Genomic DNA, 18,964 nt, shown 5'->3' on the forward strand with positions numbered 1-18,964 from the left:
TCAGAGGAGGTTCTACCTGGGCTGAATTCTAAAGGTGGTGTGGGCATTAGCAAAGAGTAGGAATGGCAGGAGTGGGGTGCAATGTGTGCAAAGGCCTGGGGCCAGATGGCACACCTGAACCAGGTTCTGGGTCTGGCTCTGAAGTTGGACATGGTAGGTGGAGGCGGGAGGAACCTCCCTGCAGAGCCCAAAGCCAAGGGGTTTAGTCTGAGGAGGAAGGGTCCAGTTGGGCCAGAGCAGGCAGGAGGGGCTTACCAGTGTGGGCAGGGCCAGCAATGGCCCTTGAACTAGTTGGAAGGCTCAGGTGCTGGATTGTGCAGTTATGGCTTTAAATGTGTCCTGAAGATGCTTCAGGGGTTTTCACTGATGCCTCAAGTGCCAGGCCCTTGAGGACAGGATCATTTTTCTGATGGCTGGGTGCTAACGCCTGCTTCACTTCTGCCCAGATATAGCCTTGGGTAACCGTCTCACATCTCACAAAGAAGCAGATGAGGGCCACCTGGCAAAAGTCTGTGCCTAGAAGAGCTTCTTGCATCATGTCAGGTTTTCTCCATTTATTCATCCTTGGTGGTGGTTCCAAGGGAAGAGGGGTATGAGAAAAAGGAACCCTTTTCTAATAGACAAGCTGACTAAGGCACAGGGAGGGCAAAGACTTGGACGCCTCACCCCAGCATGCCAGAGGCAGAGCCTGAGTCCCTTGGGAGGGGCAGCAGCCAGGACTAGAGTAGGTGAGAGTGCCCTATGCAGCCGAGGCTCAGAGCCTCTGCTTGCTTGTTTAGAAAATGGAGACAGTAAAGTGTGCCCTTTCCCTGTGACTCTGAAAGTGGGATGAGGATGAGGAGCTTTGAGGCCATCAGAGAGCAAAGATGGTCCCAGACCCAATTAGAGAATTCCCAGAGCGATCTGGTGGTGAGAGACAAACCTCTTCCCTGTCCCCACTGCTCCCCGACCCAGGTGATGAGAACCTACCTGCCCGTTAGAGGTCTTGGGATGTGAACACACCCCTCTCACAAGCTTCTGGGGGAGAAGACTCACATGTTCTGAGCATTGTGTGCTAGGCCCTTTGCATACATGATTTGTATCCATCATCCTGTGAGGTGCCCACCATTACCATCCCCATTTTACTGGTGAGTAAACCAAAGCTGGGGGAGGTGAAGTGACTCACCACAGACACAATCTGGTGAGTGACAGTGCTGGAGCTCAGGCCCAGGTCTGCCTATCTCCACAGCCCACCCTCTGCTCTTCATCTTCTTGCTCCATTTGGGCAGGATGGAGTGGTGTGGTAATGAAGGGGCTTTGCCTAATTAGACCAAATAACCCTGTGCCTCAGTCGTGCGTTCATTCACTTGATCCAGCTTTGTTCTGCATATACCCTGAGCCAGGAACTGTGCTCAGTGTTGGGGATACAGTGAGGAGCCGAAGCAGATGTGCTCCCTGCCCTCAGGGCTAAGCTGTCTAGTGGGAGAGATAGACCTTTATCAGACAAGGAAGAGGAGACACCTTGATAAGTACCATGGAAGAAAGGTAAGGGGTGCGATGAGAGGGGTAACCATGGGACCCAATTTAGTGAGGGGGAAAGGGGAGCTTCAAGCAAAGACTTCCTGGAAGAAGTGAGCAGAAGAAAGACCAGTGAGCAGGAATTTCCCAGGGAAAGAGGAACCAGGACTTTCCAGGCTGAGGCTACTGTATGTGAGAAGGAAGGAAGGAGAGGGCTAGCTGGGGGAACTGAAAGAAGGGTCATGAATAGGGCCAAGGGTAGTGGGTAAAGCTGGATAATGTGGGCAGAGGCCCAGTGGGACAGGGCCTGGGGGCCACAGCAAGTGACTGTGGGAAACCAAGGCAGGTGCCTATGAAATGAGAACTTTCTTTCTCTTGAGCTAAAGTGAACATACAATGCACGTAGCTTCCCCAAAAGTTTGGGCTGCATTAATAGTTGCATAGCATGCAGGTCAAAGGAGGAGACTATTCCTCCCTCTGACTCAGACTGCACCTGAAGTGTTGTGATCCTTTCAGGGCCCCCGCTGCCCAACATCTGCAGAAGAAGAGCCAGCACACTGAAAAGGTGTACAAAAACCAGACTGGATGGGCAGGGAAGAGCAGCTTCAGGAGACAGGAGTATGTCCTAGACCTCTAGGGAATCTCCTAGAGGCCAAGTTCAACCCCATAGAGGGAGAAACATCCTGGCAGTTAGGGCTTATGAAATATGGAGTGAAAATGTGAGGTAGTGAGCCTCTTGTGCTGGGGAGCAGATGCCAGAGGACCAGAGATGTGGAGAGAGTCCCTGCTTAGCTTAACATGTGGTCGAGATTCAGTCCTTGGCATTGACTGAGCACATAGTGTCTGCCTTCTCCCTTCCACCTCTGAGCTGGAGGCTCACCACACGTCCCCAAAACACAGGGTCTTGGGCCACACAGATGGTGAGGCTGACCCTGCCTAGCATGGGGTGGGTTCTGGGTTTGTTCTGCTTAGACTGCTTTGGGGAAACCAGGCATTGGGAATGGTGGAGGTCTTGGACCTGTGGGCTGGCAGCTGCTGGTCACTATCTGAGGTCACTTCCCAGGGCACCTTTTCCAGAATCCTGAGTGTTTTCTAGTACCCTGGACCTTCTAGCTGTCCATCATGGAGTCCCCACTCAGTCAGAACCTAGGAGAAGCCAACTAACGTCTCCCCACCTCCTCATCAGCTGTGTGTATACTGAGACTTCCCAGAACTCCTTGGTTTCCCTAAAGAGAGGGCTGCCCTGGCTCTCATACATCAGAACTCTCACTCTTGATCCCCTCTGTCTCTGACATTCTGTTAGTCCCCAGACATTTTTTTGACAAGGGCTCCAACCCATGCCCTCTGCAACTTCCCACTGCCATCCACCAGCCTCCAGACCTGGGTCCCCCAATGTTTCTATCCTCTGTCTTCTCTCCACTTGGCCTGTCTAGTCTCTGCTGAGTTCTGGGGGCTAGGGTCAGTCACAGGTTTTTTTTTTTAATTGAAGAGTAACATATATTGTACCACTCAGATCAAGCTAGAGAACACTTTCAGGTCTATCCTTTTAAAATGGCTCCTGGGGTTTCCCTGGTGGCACAGTGGTTGAGAGTCCACCTGCCGATGCAGGGGACATGGGTTCGTGCCCCGGTTCGGGAAGATCCCACATGCCACGGAGTGGCTGGGCCCGTGAGCCATGGCCGCTGAGCCTGTGTGTCCGGAGCCTGTGCTCTGCAACGGGAGAGGCCACAGCAGTGAGAGGCCCGCGTACTGCAAAATAGATAAATAAATAAATAAATAAATAAATGGCTCCTGCCTCTAGGCTCCTACAGCTTTATTATTGGACACTTGGCAGGTGTTACCTTTCATGCCAGCTAGTTGGAGGAGAGGGAAGCATCCTGTGTGCCATTTTTGCCTCTCCCCACCTGACCTAGCACAGTGTAGGGCCCATAGGAGGTGCCCCTTTAGGTCCATTAGATGGAAGGGTATGGAATTTCCCAAGTTTGTTTTAGCATATGTGTTCAGTTGCCCCTCAGAAATGCAGGAGAGGCGACAGATGAAGGATGGGATCACCAGAGTGCAGGAAAAGCCCCGAGCACCAAGTGTGCTGGTTCTGCTCAGGTGACCAGTCACCCCCAGCAGGCCTGGAGGTACACATTCTCAGCAGAGGGCTCAGGTATGTAGAACTCCTTGTGTGGAATGCCCTTCCTAGAGGGCACTGGCTACAGCATGGAGCTGGCCAAGCTCTCATCCTGTCCCCAGGAACTTGAGGTTTGAGCACCCACCATGGCAGGATCAGAGAGCTGAAGGAATAGGGCCAGGCCCAGCTCAGGGAGCCTTTGAAGTCAGATGCCTGGTGCAGAATGCTCTGAAGGAGGCCAGAGCACACACATTCTCAGTTGGAGGCTAAGACCTCCCCTGCTGGCTTAGGAGAGGCCATCCCTTTTCTCCTCTTGCTTTATGGCCTTGCTTAGGAGATGGTATCCTCAAGTAAATAGAGCCATGGCCTGGGCTTGAGCAGCAAAATGGGTGCAGCAGGAAGGAGCTGGAGGGCGGTGGGGAGGCAGGGTAGTGTGGGGATGTGGTACATGAAGTCTAACAGCTGTCCTGAAAAATTGTGTATCCAGACTGTTGGAAGATTTGAAGACATCCTCTTTGCTCTAAGCAGAGAGGAACCTCTTTTCTGAGGTCCAGATGCCAGTTGTCACTGAGGGTCTTCCTCTTGGGTATGTTCTGAGTCCCTCAGACCATATTGTTCCTGTCTTCTCTTATCCCTCTCTTGTTTTTTGGGGGCTATGTTGGGTCTTTGTTGCTGTGTGTGGGCTTTCTTTAGTTGTGGCGAGTGGGGGCTACTCTTTGTTGTGGTGTGCGGGCTTCTCATTGCAGTGGCTTCTCTCGTGTGGAGCACGGGCTCTAGGCACACAGGCTTCAGTAGTTGTCACATGCAGACTCAGTAGTTGTGGCTCATGGGCTCTAGAGCGCAGGCTCAGTAGTTGTGGCACACAGGCTTAGTTGCTCTGCAACATGTGGGATCTTCCCAGACCAGGGATCGAACCTGTGTCCCCTGCATTGGCGGGTGGATTCTAAACCACTGCACCACCAGGGAAGTCCTTCCTCTTATCTCTTTGACTGTAGTAAATAGGGGTCTCATCCAAGGCTGGGGGCCACTGGGTGAACCTCTGATTTTACATGATATCTGTTATTTCAAGGCTCAGTACAGAGCCCAGGTCCACCTGACACCAAATTTGTTTTAAGGCAGCATGGTGGCATAGTCTTATTATCAGGGATGGGCTGTCCCTCCATGGTTGGTAGAGGCATGATCATGAGCATATGATGTTAATAGGAAGGGAGAGACAGAAGAAGGAAGAGAAGTGCACGTCGGTCAATGCAGAGGATAAGGACTGACTGAGGTATCTTAGACCAACTTCTGAATGGGGAAGGCTGGGATCTTAACATTCCCTGAGTATCTGTGGTGTGCCCAGCACTTGCTTATGTGTGATCTGCAAGGGTATATTATTATCCTTATTTTACTAAAAGGGAAGCTGATGCTCAGGGGATTTACCCAATCAGAGTAAAAAAATATGGTGATGGGTTTTGAGCCAGGTGTGTCCAGCTCCATGGTTGGCCCTCTTTCTCCTCCACAGAACGTGATCTCCAGGTGATCTGAGCATGCCTTGGGGCTGGGATGTCAGCCCTGAAATAAAGAGCCAGTTTTCAGACATTTGAGGGAAGTCTTTTTTTAAAATTTAATTATTTATTTTTGGCTGCATCGGGTCTTAGTCGCATCATGCAGGATCTTCATTGAGGCATGTGGGATCTTTCATTGCAATGCTTAGGCTTCTCTCTAGTTGTGGATTGCGGGTTTTTTCTCCTCTAGTTGTGGCGTGCAGGCTTCAGGGCATGTGGGCTCTCTAGTTGTGGCACATGGGTTCCAGAGCCCATGGGCTCTGTAGTTTGCAGCATGCAGGCTCTCTAGGTGAGGTGCATGAGCTCAGTAGTTGTGGCGCATGGGCTAAGTTTCACTGTGGCACGTGGGATCTTAGTTCCCTGATCAGGGTTCGAACCCACGTCCCCTGCATTGTAAGGCAGATTCTTTACCACTGGACCACGAGGGAAGTCCCTGAGGAGAGTCTTTAACATGTAAGAGAGGCCAAAACAATAGAAAAAGGGAACTCAGAAACAAAGATGCTGCAAAGAGCAGATGAAAACTTCAAAGAAACTATTGTTCATAATCTTAGACTGGAAGAGATATTGCATCCTGAAACAAGGACAGGATGCCATAAAAAGGGAACAATCAGCGAACAAGTAAGAAATTTAAAATGTGATAACCAAGTGGTAGAAAGATAAAGACAAGGAAACCTTTCAGAAAGTTAAACAGAAAGAAACAGAGATGGATAATAGGATGAAAGTGATAAGAAACCCATTATGTCCCCCTTTGCCTGGCAAAGTAATAAAGCTATCCTTTTCTACTTCACCCAAAACTCTGTCTCTGTGATTTGATTTGGCACCAGTGTACAGAGAGGCTGAGCTTTCGGTAACAGTAAGAAGAGTTAGAGGCCATGGCATTTGAGCTATGATCTTCTTTCTCTCTCTCCCCTTCCAGGTCATTGTGAAAGAAGCTCTGCTCTAGCCAGTTACAGCCAAGAACACAGGGTTCTCTCTATCCCCAGGGCCCAGTTGAGAGCTAAGGTATCTCCCTGCAAGTGGCAGACCACCAGCATTTCTCATCTCCCTCACCTCTGTGTTGCAGAAGCTCTGTTCCAGGTAAGAATAGCTGAGATGGCTGGGGCTCTCTTCCTCAACCCATTCCCAACTTATAGGGTGGAACCTCTACCCTAGGCATGGAAGCCTAAGGATACTGAGGCCTTGATCTCCCTCACCCTGGTTCACTTATAGAGTGGAGGTTCCATTCTGGGAAAGGCCAGTTTAGAAGACCAAAGGCTACTGCCACAACCCAGCACCCTTGTAAAGCAGGGGTGTAACTCCAAGGCACCAGCTTCAGAGCAGTGGCACAGAAGTTTTGTACAGGGAGAGAGGAAGTCCATAAGAGGGAGTCCATAAGAACATAAGAACCAAAAAAAAAAAAAAAAAGAACATAAGAACTCTGATGCTCTCCCCAAGGGAATTGACTTATTTGCAACAGAGTGTGGGGAAATACAGGCACATGGGTGCTCTCAAAAACAATGGAGATATTGATGGTAAGCAAAGTCTGGTAGTGCTTTGAGAAAAACAAGCTAAAAATTAGACTAAGTAGAAGTTTGCCAGAGAGAAGCAGGCAAAGAGATAACTAAGAGCCCTCCTGAGGTCAGAACAAACTTCAGAGACTGACCTCAAAGACTACTCCTGCAAAGGGTCTTCATTTCATTGGATCAGACTGTGCAGCAATTTATGCCCCAGGGCATTGTTGAAAACATAGAGCAATTAGTTAGCAATTAGTGGAGGCTAACAGCTGGGTGTGATACCAATAGAGACAGCTTAACAGAATGGTCAAGGAAAGAGATGAACAGAGCCCTTTTAAAACCACTGTCATTCCAGGGTGACTGCACATATCCAAGGTTGTGCAGTTTAGGAGTGAAATCAGTCTACACACTGCAGGGGAAGTAAATTTCAAAATAGTCTAGCCAGGTCACAAAATAAATAAACAAACGGCAAGAAAAAGAAGCTGGCGGGGGAGGATGGCTAGTATCCAGAGTTGCTGCAATGTATTATCTAAAATTTTATTACAAATATAATAAAATTATACACACATGGTTCTCAACAAAAAATTATGAAACATGCAAAGAAACAGGAAAATGTGAACAATACACAAGAAAAAAAAAGCAGTCAACAGAGCTGCTTTAGAGAGGGTCCAGATATCAGACTTAGCAGGCAAAGATTTCACAGCAAATATGTTCAAAGAACCAAAGGGAACCATGCATAAAGAAGTAAAGTATGATGATAGTGTTGCCAAAATCTTGGCTGCCTGTACCCTGATGCTGAAATGAGATATGGAGACAGAGTTTTGGAGGAGAAAGAAAGGGTGACTTTATTCTTTGCCAGGCAAAGAGGGGAACACAGCAGGCTAGCACCTCAAGAACTGTGCCCCCCTCCTTGGGGAATAGGGAGAGGTCTTATAGTTGGGGCTCGTGGTCAGGGGTATTCGATAAGGATCAAGGCAGTAACAGTCCTGCATTCTTCTTTCTTCTGCAGAGTTTCAAAAGGGTGAGGTTGCTGACAAGATTAGGGTGTGTGCAGGGTCTCAGATGGTCAGTCTCCTATCTTGATGAGCTCCTCTGGTCCCTTTAATCTTGCCTCAGGTGGTTTTCTGGCTGCTCCTCCCTTGATTTGCAATCTGCCCTTTGGAACTCAGGGAAGGTCATGGAGGCTGGAGCCTACAAGAAATGGGGGACAAAAATTCCTCCGTACTTGGGAGCCTCATAGGGCCCTGCTGTTTCATTTGTATCTCATCAAATAGATAATATCAATAAAGAGAAAGACATTAAGATGCAATTGGGAATTCTGAAATTGAAAACTGTAAGAATTTAAAAGAAAAGTCCAATAGATGGACTCAGCAGTAGTCTTGAGCTGGCAGAAAAAAGAATAGGCAAACTTGAAGATAGGTTGATAGCAAATATGTAATATGAAGAACAGAGAGAAAAAAGAATGAAGAAAAAAGAATAGAGCTTTAGAGAAAAGTGAGATACTGTTAAGTGTACAATATAAGCATAATAGGAGTACCAGAAAAAGAGGAGGAAGAGAAAATTTTTAAATATTTGAAGAAGTAATAGCTGAAAACTTCCCAAATTTGATGAAAAACATTCATCTACACATCTAAGAAGCTCCATGAACTCCAAGTAAGATAAATATGAAGAGATCCACACCCATACACATTGTAGTAAAATTTTGAAAGTCAAGGACAAAGAGAAAATATTGAAAACAGCAAGAGAGAAATGATTTGTCATGTCCAAAGAAACCCTAATAAAAATAACAGCTGCCTTCTCATCAGAAACAATGGAAAGCAGAAGGCAAAGGGATGACATATTCGAAATGCTGAGAGAAAAAAAATGTCAACCAAAAATCTTCTTTCAGCAAAACTAGCTTTCAGAAATGAAAGTGAAATAAAGACATTTCCAAATACAGTAAGTCCCCTACATATGAACCAGTTCCGTTCTGAGAGCGCATTCTTAAGTCCAATTTGTTCGTAAGTCCAACAAAGTTAGCCTAGATACCCAACACAATTGGCTATGTAGTACTGAACTGTAATAGGTTAATAATACTTTTCGCACAAATAATACATAAAAACAAACACACAAAATAAAGGAAACATTTTTAATGTTACAGTACGATACCTTGAAAAATACAGTACTACAATACAACAGCTGGCATACAAGGGCTGGCATCAAGTGAACAGACAAGAAGAGTTACTGACTGGAGAAGGGAGAGGAGGTGGGAGATGGTAGAGCTGAAGGATCGTCAGCAATAGGAGACAGAGGGCAAGCTGCAATTTCACTCACGCCTGACGCTGAAGGAACGCACGTTCACATCTTTGAAAGTTTGAAACTTGAAGGTTCGTATGTAGGGGACTTACTGTAAACAAAAATTGAGAGAATTCGTTGCTAGCAGACCTACCTTACAAGATACATTAAAGGAAGTTCTTGAGACTGAAAGCAAGTGACCTCAGGCAATAATTTGAAACTATATGAGAAAACAAAGAGTGTTAAAGACAGTTAGGTAATTTATAAGATAGTATAAGTGTATATTTCTTCTTTTTCTCTTAACTGATTTAAAAAGCAATTATATAAAACAATATGTCTGGGCTTCCCTGGTGGCGCAGTGGTTGAGAGTCCGCGTGCCGATGCAGGGGACACGGGTTCGTGCCCCGGTCTGGGAGGATCCCACATGCCGCGGAGCGGCTGGGCCCGTGGGCCATGGCCGCTGAGCCTGCGCGTCCAGAGCCTGTGCTCTGCAGCAGGGGAGGCCACAGCAGTGAGAGGTCCACGTACTGAAAAACAAAACAAAACAAAACAATATGTCTATAATTGTATTGTTGGTTATATAACATATAGAAATGCAGTGTATTTGACAATAACAGCACAAAGGAGGTGGGTGGAAACAAATTTGTATTAGAATAAAGAAATGACAACAGGTTGTAATTTGGATCCACAGGAACAAATGTAGAGAGCCAGAATTGGTAAATAACAAACTCTATAATTATATATCCTCTCCCTTCTTCTCTCAGCTTCTTTAAAAGACATACAAATATTTAAAAAGTAAGAATTATAACAATTTATTATTGGATTTATAACATATAGACATATACAAATATACTGTATACTATTTATTATTTTATAAATTAGTAATAATAATAAATAACTATAATAACAATAATAGCACAAGGAAAAGGGAATAAATATACAGGAGTATATAAATAAATGTGTAGGAGTAATATTTTTACAGCTCACTGGAATTAAATAAATTTGATAAGTACTAAGAAAATAACTCAAAAAATAGTGAAAATATTGTGAAAAAATTATTGAAGAAATTAAAATGTTATATCAGAAGGTATTCACTTAGTGTAAAACTAAGCAGTAAAGGAAGGAGAAAGGAACAAAAAAGATATAAAACATATAGAAAACAAAAAGTAAAATAGGAGACATAAATCCAGCTATATCAATACAACACTATATGTGAGTATATTACACAATCTGGTCAGAAGGCAGAGAAGGTCATACTGGACTAAGAAAACAAGATCCAACCCTATGATATCTAAAAGATAAATACTCCAGATTCAAAGATACTAATAGATTGAAAGTAAAAGTATAGATAAAGGTCTCTCATGTAAAAAAACAAAACAAAAGTAAGCTGGAGTGGCTCTATTAATATCAGACAAAATAGACTTTAAAACAAAACTTGCAATGAGAGAAAAGAAGAACATTTATAGTGATAAGAGGGCCAGTCCATCAGAAGACATAGAAATTATAAACATATAACTGTTATGTCTGAAAAGACAACACCAACATGCATTAAGCTAAAACTGATAGACCTGAAGGGATAAATAGACAATTCAGCAGTAATACTCAGAGACTTCAATATCCCACTCTAAATAATGGGTAGTATAACTAGAAAGAAGATCAGCAAGGAAATGGAAGAGCTGAATAATACTATAAGCCAAACAGACTTAACAGATACCTAGGGAACTCTCCACTCAAACAGCAGAATACATATTCTTCTCAAATGCACACAGAGCATCCTCTGATATAAACCATATGTTAGGCCATAAAACAAACATCAATAATTGTAAAAGGATTGAAATTATAAAAAGCATGTTCTCTGACTACAATGGAATTCAATTACAAATCAATAACAGAAATTTGAGAATTTTAAAAATATGTGGAAAATAAAAGCATACTCTTAAAAAATCAATAGGCCAAAGAAGAAATCACAAGGCAAATTAGAAAATACTTTGAAGTAAATAAAAGTGAAGACACACCATATCAAAATTGATGGCATGCAGCTAAGGCAGTGCTTCAAGGGAAATTTATAGCTTCAAATGTGTCTATTATAAGATAAGAATGATTATGAATCTATAACCCAAATTTCCACCTTAAGACACTGGAAAAGGAGTGCAAACCAAATCTAAAGCAAACAAAGGAAGGAAATAATAGAGATTAGAGTGAAATTTAATGAAATAAGAGCAGAAAAACAAAGAGAATATAAATGAAACAAAAAGTCAATTTTTGAAATGACAAACAAAATTGAACAAACTTTTAGCTAGACTGACCAAAAGAAAAGAGAAAGAAGACTCAAAATACTAAAATCAGGAATGAAAGAGAAAACATCACTACTGATTTTAGAGATATAAAAAGGATTATAAGACTTAGCTGGTGGCACAGTGGTTAAGAAACCGCCTGCCAATGCAGGGGACACAGGTTCAAGCCCGGGTCTAGGAAGATCCCACATGCTGCAGAGCAACTAAGCCCGTGAACCACAACTACTGAGCCTGTGAGCCACAACCACTAAAGCCTGCACACCTAGAGCCCGTGCTCCGCAACAAGAGAAGCCTCTACAAGGAGAATCCTGTGCACCTCAACAAAGAATAGACCCCACTCACTGCAACTAGAGAAAGCCTATGCACAGCAAGAAAGACCCAACACAGCCAAAAATAAATAAATAATTTTTTAAAAAGGATTATAAGTGAATATTATGAACAACTTATACCAGCAAATTGGATAATTTAGATGAAATGGACAAATTCCTAGAGAGACAAAAACTACTGAAACTGATTCAAGAGGAAATAGAAAATATGAATAGACCTATCACAGGAAATTGAATTAGTAATTTTAAAACTTTTGACAAGAAGAGACCAGACCCAGAATTCACTGGTGAATTCTACTAAACATTTGAAGAAGAATTAACACCAGTTCTTCACAAACTCTTCCAAAAAATGGAAGAGGGAAACTTTTTGTCTTGTTCTATGAGACTAGTACAACCCAGATACATAACCAGACAAAGGCATCACAAGAAAATAAAATTATGAACCAATATCTTTTATGAATAAATATGCAAAAAAATCATCATCAAAATATTAGCAAACTAAATATAGCAAGATGAAAAGGATTTTCACCATGACCAAGTGGAATATTCTCCAGAAATACAAGGCTCAACACACAAAAATTGATCAATATAATACACTATGGTAATATAATTAAGGACAAAACCACACAATCATTTCAATAGATGAAAAAAAATTTTTGACAAAATCCAACACCCTTTCATGATTAAAAAAAAAGAAAGAAAAAAAAACTCAGTAAACTAGGAATAGAAGGGAACTGCATCAACCTGATACAAGGAATCTATGAAAAATCTATTGCTAACATCATACTTAATGGCAAAAGCCTGAAAACTTCCCCCTACAATCAGGAACAAGACAAGAATGTCCACTCTCACCACTTGTATTCAACAAGGTACTGAAGGTTTTATCCAGGGCAGTTAGCCAAGAAGAAGAAATAAAAGACATTAAAATTGAAAAGGAATTTCTATTTGCAGAGGACATGATCTTGAATATTGAAAATCCTAAAAAATTGCTAGAACCAATAAACAAGTTCAACAAGTTTTCAGAGTATAATATCTATATACAAAAATCAACTGTATATTTACACATTAGCAATGAATGATATGAAGATGAAATTAAGAAAATTCCATTTAATATAGCATCAAAAAGAATAAACTATTTAGGAGTAAATTTTTAAAAAGAAGTTCAAAACTTATATTCTGAATACTCAAACATTGTTGAAAGAAATTAAAGATGACCTAAATAGATAGAAAGATATTTGTGTTTGTGAATTGAAGGAAAATATTAAGATAGCAATATTCTCCAAACTAATCTACAGATTAATACAGTCTTTATCAAAATCTCAGCTGGCTTCTTTGCAGAAACTGATAAACTGATGATAAAATTCATATGAAAATTCAAGAATCCTGAATAGCCAAACAATCTTGAAAAAAAAGCAAAGTTGGAGAACACACTTCCTGATTTTAAAACTTAATACAAATCAATGGTAATCAAGACAGTGTGGTACTGGCTCAATAAGAGACATACGGATCATTGGAATTGAACTGACAGTCCAGAAATAAACCCACACATCTATGGTCAACTGACTTTCAACAAGAGTGCCAAGACCATCCAATGGGGAAACAATAGTCTTTTCAACAAATTGTTCTGGGACAACTGAGTATCCACATGTGAAGGATGAAGTTGAATCCTTATCTCACACCATATACAAAAATTAACTCAAAATGGATCAAAGACCTAAATGTAAGACCTAAAACTAAAAAACTCTTAGAAGAAAATTTAGGGTAAACCTCATGACCATGAATTTGGCAAAGTATTCTTAGAAATGACACTAAAAGCATGAGCAACAAAAGGAAAAATAGATACATTAATCAAAATTAAAATCCTTTTTGCTTCCAAGAACTGTTTTGTGTTGGTTTCAGCCTATCAGTAGTGATGCTATTGGCTTAAAATGGCTTAGGCATTCTCCTGGCCTCATACTACTTGTGGCAAGCCCCCATAGACATTTCCCAGACTGGAGCCAGTGTTGAGGTTGGACTGGCCCTTGTTCTATTATGATTGCAAGATGCACCTCAGCAACAACTATCAGAGAACTTTGAAAAATCAAGGTTTATTATTCACAGGTCCTGGAAGGTACAGGGCATCCCCAAGGATCACACAATGAGGTTGTGGGGAGAGAGAGAGAAAGTGCGGACTGGGGGTTCTGCCCTTGGGGTTGAGGGTGGGGTGCCTAGGATTTTGTGGGTTCACTCTTTACTGGCAAATTTAAAGCATAAGAGTGGGAATTAGGGCATGGGAAGGGAAAAGCAGAGTCAATCAAGTGGTCAGTTACTCCAGGGCTTTCTGAAAGGAGAACTTCATGGGTGGGGTCGCCTGGCTACTTATCTATTTGTTTAACTAGAAGTTATGTCATACAGCTGGCAACATGTTTATTTGAGATGGATGTCTTGAAATGGATGCCTCAGAAATCAAAAGTTTAATGCCAGGCACTTACATTACAATACATAAAACCTTAATGTCAGTCATTTATACTACAAGGACACTATATTAATTTCCTAGGGCTGCCATAACAAAGTACAGCAAACTGCTTGGCTTAAAACAATAGAAATTTATCTTGTCACAGTTCTGGAGACCAGAAGTCCAAAATCAGGGTGTTGACAAAACCATTCCCTCTGAAATCTGTAGGAGAGAATCCTTCCTTTCCACTTCCTAGCTTCTGGTGATAGTCGTCAATCCTTGGCATTCCTTGGCTTACAGCTGCATAATTCCAACCTCCACCTCTGTCATAACATGGTGTTCTCTGGCATCACAGTGACTGGTAATGGACACAGGGTTTCCATGTGTATCTTCACAACATCTTCTTATAAGGATACCAGTCATATTGAATTAAGGCCCACTGTATTCCAGTTTGACCCTAGCTTAATTAATTACATCTGCAATGATTCTATTTGCAAATAAGGTCACATTCTGAGAAACTGGGGGGTTAGGACTCCAACAGATCTTTTTGGGAAACATAATTCAACTCATAACAGACACTATCAGAAGTGAAAAGACAACCCATAGAATGTGAGAAAGTACTTATAAATTATGTATCTGGTAAGGGACTTGTATTTAGAATATATAAAGAACTCTTACAACCCAGTAATAAAGACAATTTAACCCTTTTTTTTTTTTTTTTTTTTTTTTTTTTTTTTTTGCCACACCATGTGGCATGTTGGATGTTAGTTCCCCCACCAGGGGTCGAACCCATGCCCCCTGCAGCAGAAGCGTGGAGTATTAACCACTGGACTGCCAGGGAACTGCGTAATTTAACCCCATTTTTAAACAGGCAAAGGAGGGAATTCCCTGGCAGTCCAGTTGTTGGCACTCTGTGCTTTTGATGCCTAGGGCTCAGGTCAATCCCTGGTCAGGGAACTAAGATCCCACAGTCCACATGGCATGACCAAAAAAATAATAATAAAATAAAACGAGCAAAGGAGATGAATAGACATTTCTCTAAGGAAGGTATACAAATGGCCAACATGAAAACATGTTCATCATTAACCATTAGGAACATGCAAATCAAAACCACAATGAGATACCACTTTACATCCACTTATAATAAAAAGATAATAACGAGTGTTGTGATAGATGTAAAGAAATTGGGACCCTCATATAGTGCTGGTGGCAATGTAAAATGGTACAGTGGCTTTGGAAAATGGTCTGGCTGTTCCTCCAATGGTTAAACATAGAGTTACCATATAGGCCAGCCAATTCTACTCCTAGGTATATACCCAAGAGAAATGAAAACATATGTTCAAACAAAAACTTGTACAAAGATGCTCATAGCACCATTATTTATAATAGCCAAAAAGTTGAAAAACTCAGATATCAATCAATTGATAGATGAATAAACAAAATGTGGTGTATCCATACAAGGCAATATTATCCAGCCATAAAGTAGAATGAAGTGCTGATACATAACACAATATGAATGAACCTTGAAAACATTGTGCTAAGTGAAAGTAGCCAGTCACAAAAGACCACATATTATATGATTTCATTTATTTGAATGTCCAGAACAGGAAAATCTATATAGAGAGAAATAGATTAGTGGTTGCCTAGGGCTGAGTGATTTGCGGGGAGGTGGAGAGTGACTGGTAATATACAGAGTTTCTTTTGTGGGTGATACAATTGATTCTAAAATCAATTGTAGTGATAGTTGTTCAACTCTGCATACACTAAAAAACCATTGAATTGTACAGTTTAAATAAGTGAATCATATGGTTTGTGAATTGTACCTCAAAAAAGCTGTTTTTAAAAATGGAGGGCTTCCCTGGTGGCACAGTGGTTAAGAATCTGCCTGTCAATGCAGGGGACATGGGTTCAAGCCCTGGTCTGGGTAGATCCCACATGCTGTGGAGCAACAAAGTCCATGCACCACAACTACTGAACCTGCACTCTAGAGCGCAAGCCACAACTACTGAGCCCGTGTGGTACAACTACTGAAGCCCGTGTGCCTAGAGCCCATGCTCTGCAACAAGAGAAGCCACTTCAATGGGAAGCCCATGCACCACAACAAAGAGTAGCCCTTGCTCACCGCAACTAGAGAAAGCCTGCGTGCAGCAACAAAGACCTAACACAGCCAAAAATAAAATAAATAAAATAAATTTATTTTTTTTCAAAATGGAGAGAAGATTCCAGAAAGTGACATCAGATCTTATACAAAGGATCAGGAATCAGATCAGAATCAGACCTCTTAATAGCAACATTCGAAGCTAGAAGTCCTCAAAGCAATGCCTTAAAAATGCTGAAGGAAAAGTATTTTCAACTGAGAATTATATACCCAGCCAAAGTATCAATACAATGTGCGAGTAGAATGTAGATATTTTCAGATATGCAAGGTTTGAAAAATTTTATCTCCCATGCAGACTTCCTCAGGAAGCTACTGAAGGATGTGCTCCACCCACTAGAAGGGCATAAAACAAGAAAGAAGAAATTGAATCCAGGAAAACCAGAGGTAATTAAAGAAAGAAGTTTCAGTATGTTGGCCAGGGGGAGTCCCAGGATGACAGCTCTGTGGCTGATCTAGAGCTATTATTTCAGATGGAGGCAGGAGAACCAGAGACTCCAGTAGAGGTGTCTCAGAGGGAAAAAAGACATAAGGAATTGGAACTGATGAAAATGTGTATCAAGAATCATTTTACAGGGCTTTTGCAGGGTGTGGGAAGGGTCAAAAAAAATAAAGCAAATGAAAAGATGAATCAATGATTACCCTGAAGAGAGAAAGAAGTTTACAAAGAAAGGAAAGGTAGTTATAGCATATTACTTGGCTCAGCTGAGAGCACTATTGATTGATTGTGAATGTAACCAAGAAATGTGGTGTCATGATATTGAAAGGAGAGGGAAAAGGGTGTAAGTGAACCTCATCTATAATGAGAGGAAGGCCAAGAGACAGTATCTAAATTGGACCTCTCTGGAAATAGCAATAATTGCAATAAATGCTTTATTTAGGAGATAAAAACCAGAAGAAATAACAGAATGAGTTGAGGTGGTCACTACTGGAGAGCAGGGTGGAGTGATATAGGAGAGTGCTGTCTTTGTTCTAACCCTTTAGCACAGTTTGACTCTGTAAACAATTTTCGCACATGAGTTTGGGAAGATAAAAATTAATTGAAAGACAGATGAGAAGAAACAATGACAACAGTAAGACGCTTCTGTCTTTTGAGACGCTTCTGTCCTCTGAATTCCCCTTTTAAAACTGAGCAAACAACCCCATCCGTCTTTTCAGACATCTCATAAAGTGCATTCTCACCCTGTGAGGCAGGTATGATAAGGGTTCTTGTGAGGGCCAAAAGAGATGCTGCTTCATAAAACATGAAGTTGCATGTGGTTTAAAAGGTTGTTATCAGGCAGGACAGAAGGAAATAGTCCCATGTTACACACAGGAAAACAGAGGCCCCCCACCCCAAAATGGAAGTAGTCCCCCAAATCGCACAGCTGGCAGAGCTGGAGTTCTGACTCCCTGTCCAGCTTTCACTCAGCTGGCATCAGGCCAGGGACCTCTTAGCAATCATGCTTCCCCACCTCCCCTCTCTCCCAGCTGACCCCACCCTTGCCCTCAGACACTTTCCACAATTTCCCTGGCTCTGAACCCCACCTGGAGGGTGATTAATGTGAGGGCCCTTGTTGTCATCAAGACTGAGTTCTCATTCTGGTCACACTCTGAGCCCTGATCCTGGTCATAGACTGATCCCTGATGCTGGTTGCAGACTGAGCCCCTCATCCCTTGCCACTAAATTCCTTAATAATATTTACAACCAAACATAAGCTAGGCCTGGCCTAGAAGACATGGATGGCTGGGTTCCATCCCTCTCCGGTGCTATCTCATGGTCAGGGTTGGTGCAGCTGTGGCCTGGCTAAAGTCTGTGACATGGTTTCCCTCCATCCTGGACTAGACTCAAAGCCACAGCCTGTGCCCAGCCCACTTCTGTCCCTTCCCACTGCTGTTCCTTGTGCGGGTGGGGGATTGTGGGGCCCATGGTATACTTTGAGCAGAGATTGTCTGTGATGAGTCATCCTTCCCCACAACAGAGGAGTCTAGCATGGACAGCACTTTTTCTGACTTCTCTGCTGCAAGGGAGTAACCTCACCAACACATATGTTCAAGTACAACCTTGATCTGGCTGTTTCCCACCCTGAACTCTTCACTCCCATCCCTCACCAGGGCAGCATTTCTCCAACATGATTTCCAGGAGTTGCCAGAACACTGGCTTGTTGCAGCTGCTGCCCTGTGCTTAGTGATTAGCACGCCCTCCGAGCAGTCCTCTAGGGTCAGTTGGGAGGCAAGGCTGACTTTTAACCCTCTCATCTCTTGTCAGTCCCAGGAGAGGTGGAAGGTCAGGGAAGGGGCAGTGGCAGATGCTGGGTCTGGGAAAGTTGGAAGGGAGAAGACAAAGGGGTGGGGTGGGGGCCAGGCATAGGATCATGGTCTTGATATACCACTGGGTCACAAATGTCAGGGCAGTCAGGAAGCTGAAAGACTTCCTCTCCTGCCCCTGTGTCAAACAGATGGAGAAATGAGGTCCCTGGAAGAGGAATGTTCCCAAGATCCCACAATGACTTGGGATCAGATTGGGGTCCCAAATTGTGGATTTTTTGTGCTAAAGATTAGCCTCGGACAGAGGGGGCAGACTCCATGGCCCCTAAGGCCAGAAGAGGACTCTTGCAGAAGGCCCAGGGAGACAGAGGGAAGGGCTCCAGGGAAGGAAGATCTTCCTTATTATCTGAGTTGTCCATCCCTGGGACCTCTGGTTGGAGGGGATGTAGGGTCAGAGTTCCTCATCATCAGAAGCACAGCAAGCACAGGCTGGACCGTAGTATGAGGATGTGCCCACAGTGAGGGGAGCTTGCTTGCTCCCTTGGCCATGTTTCTTTTTGTGGGACTGGAACCGAGTT

Source organism: Kogia breviceps, chromosome 3 (genome assembly GCF_026419965.1).
Source record: "Kogia breviceps isolate mKogBre1 chromosome 3, mKogBre1 haplotype 1, whole genome shotgun sequence".
Lineage (NCBI taxonomy): Eukaryota > Metazoa > Chordata > Mammalia > Artiodactyla > Physeteridae > Kogia > Kogia breviceps.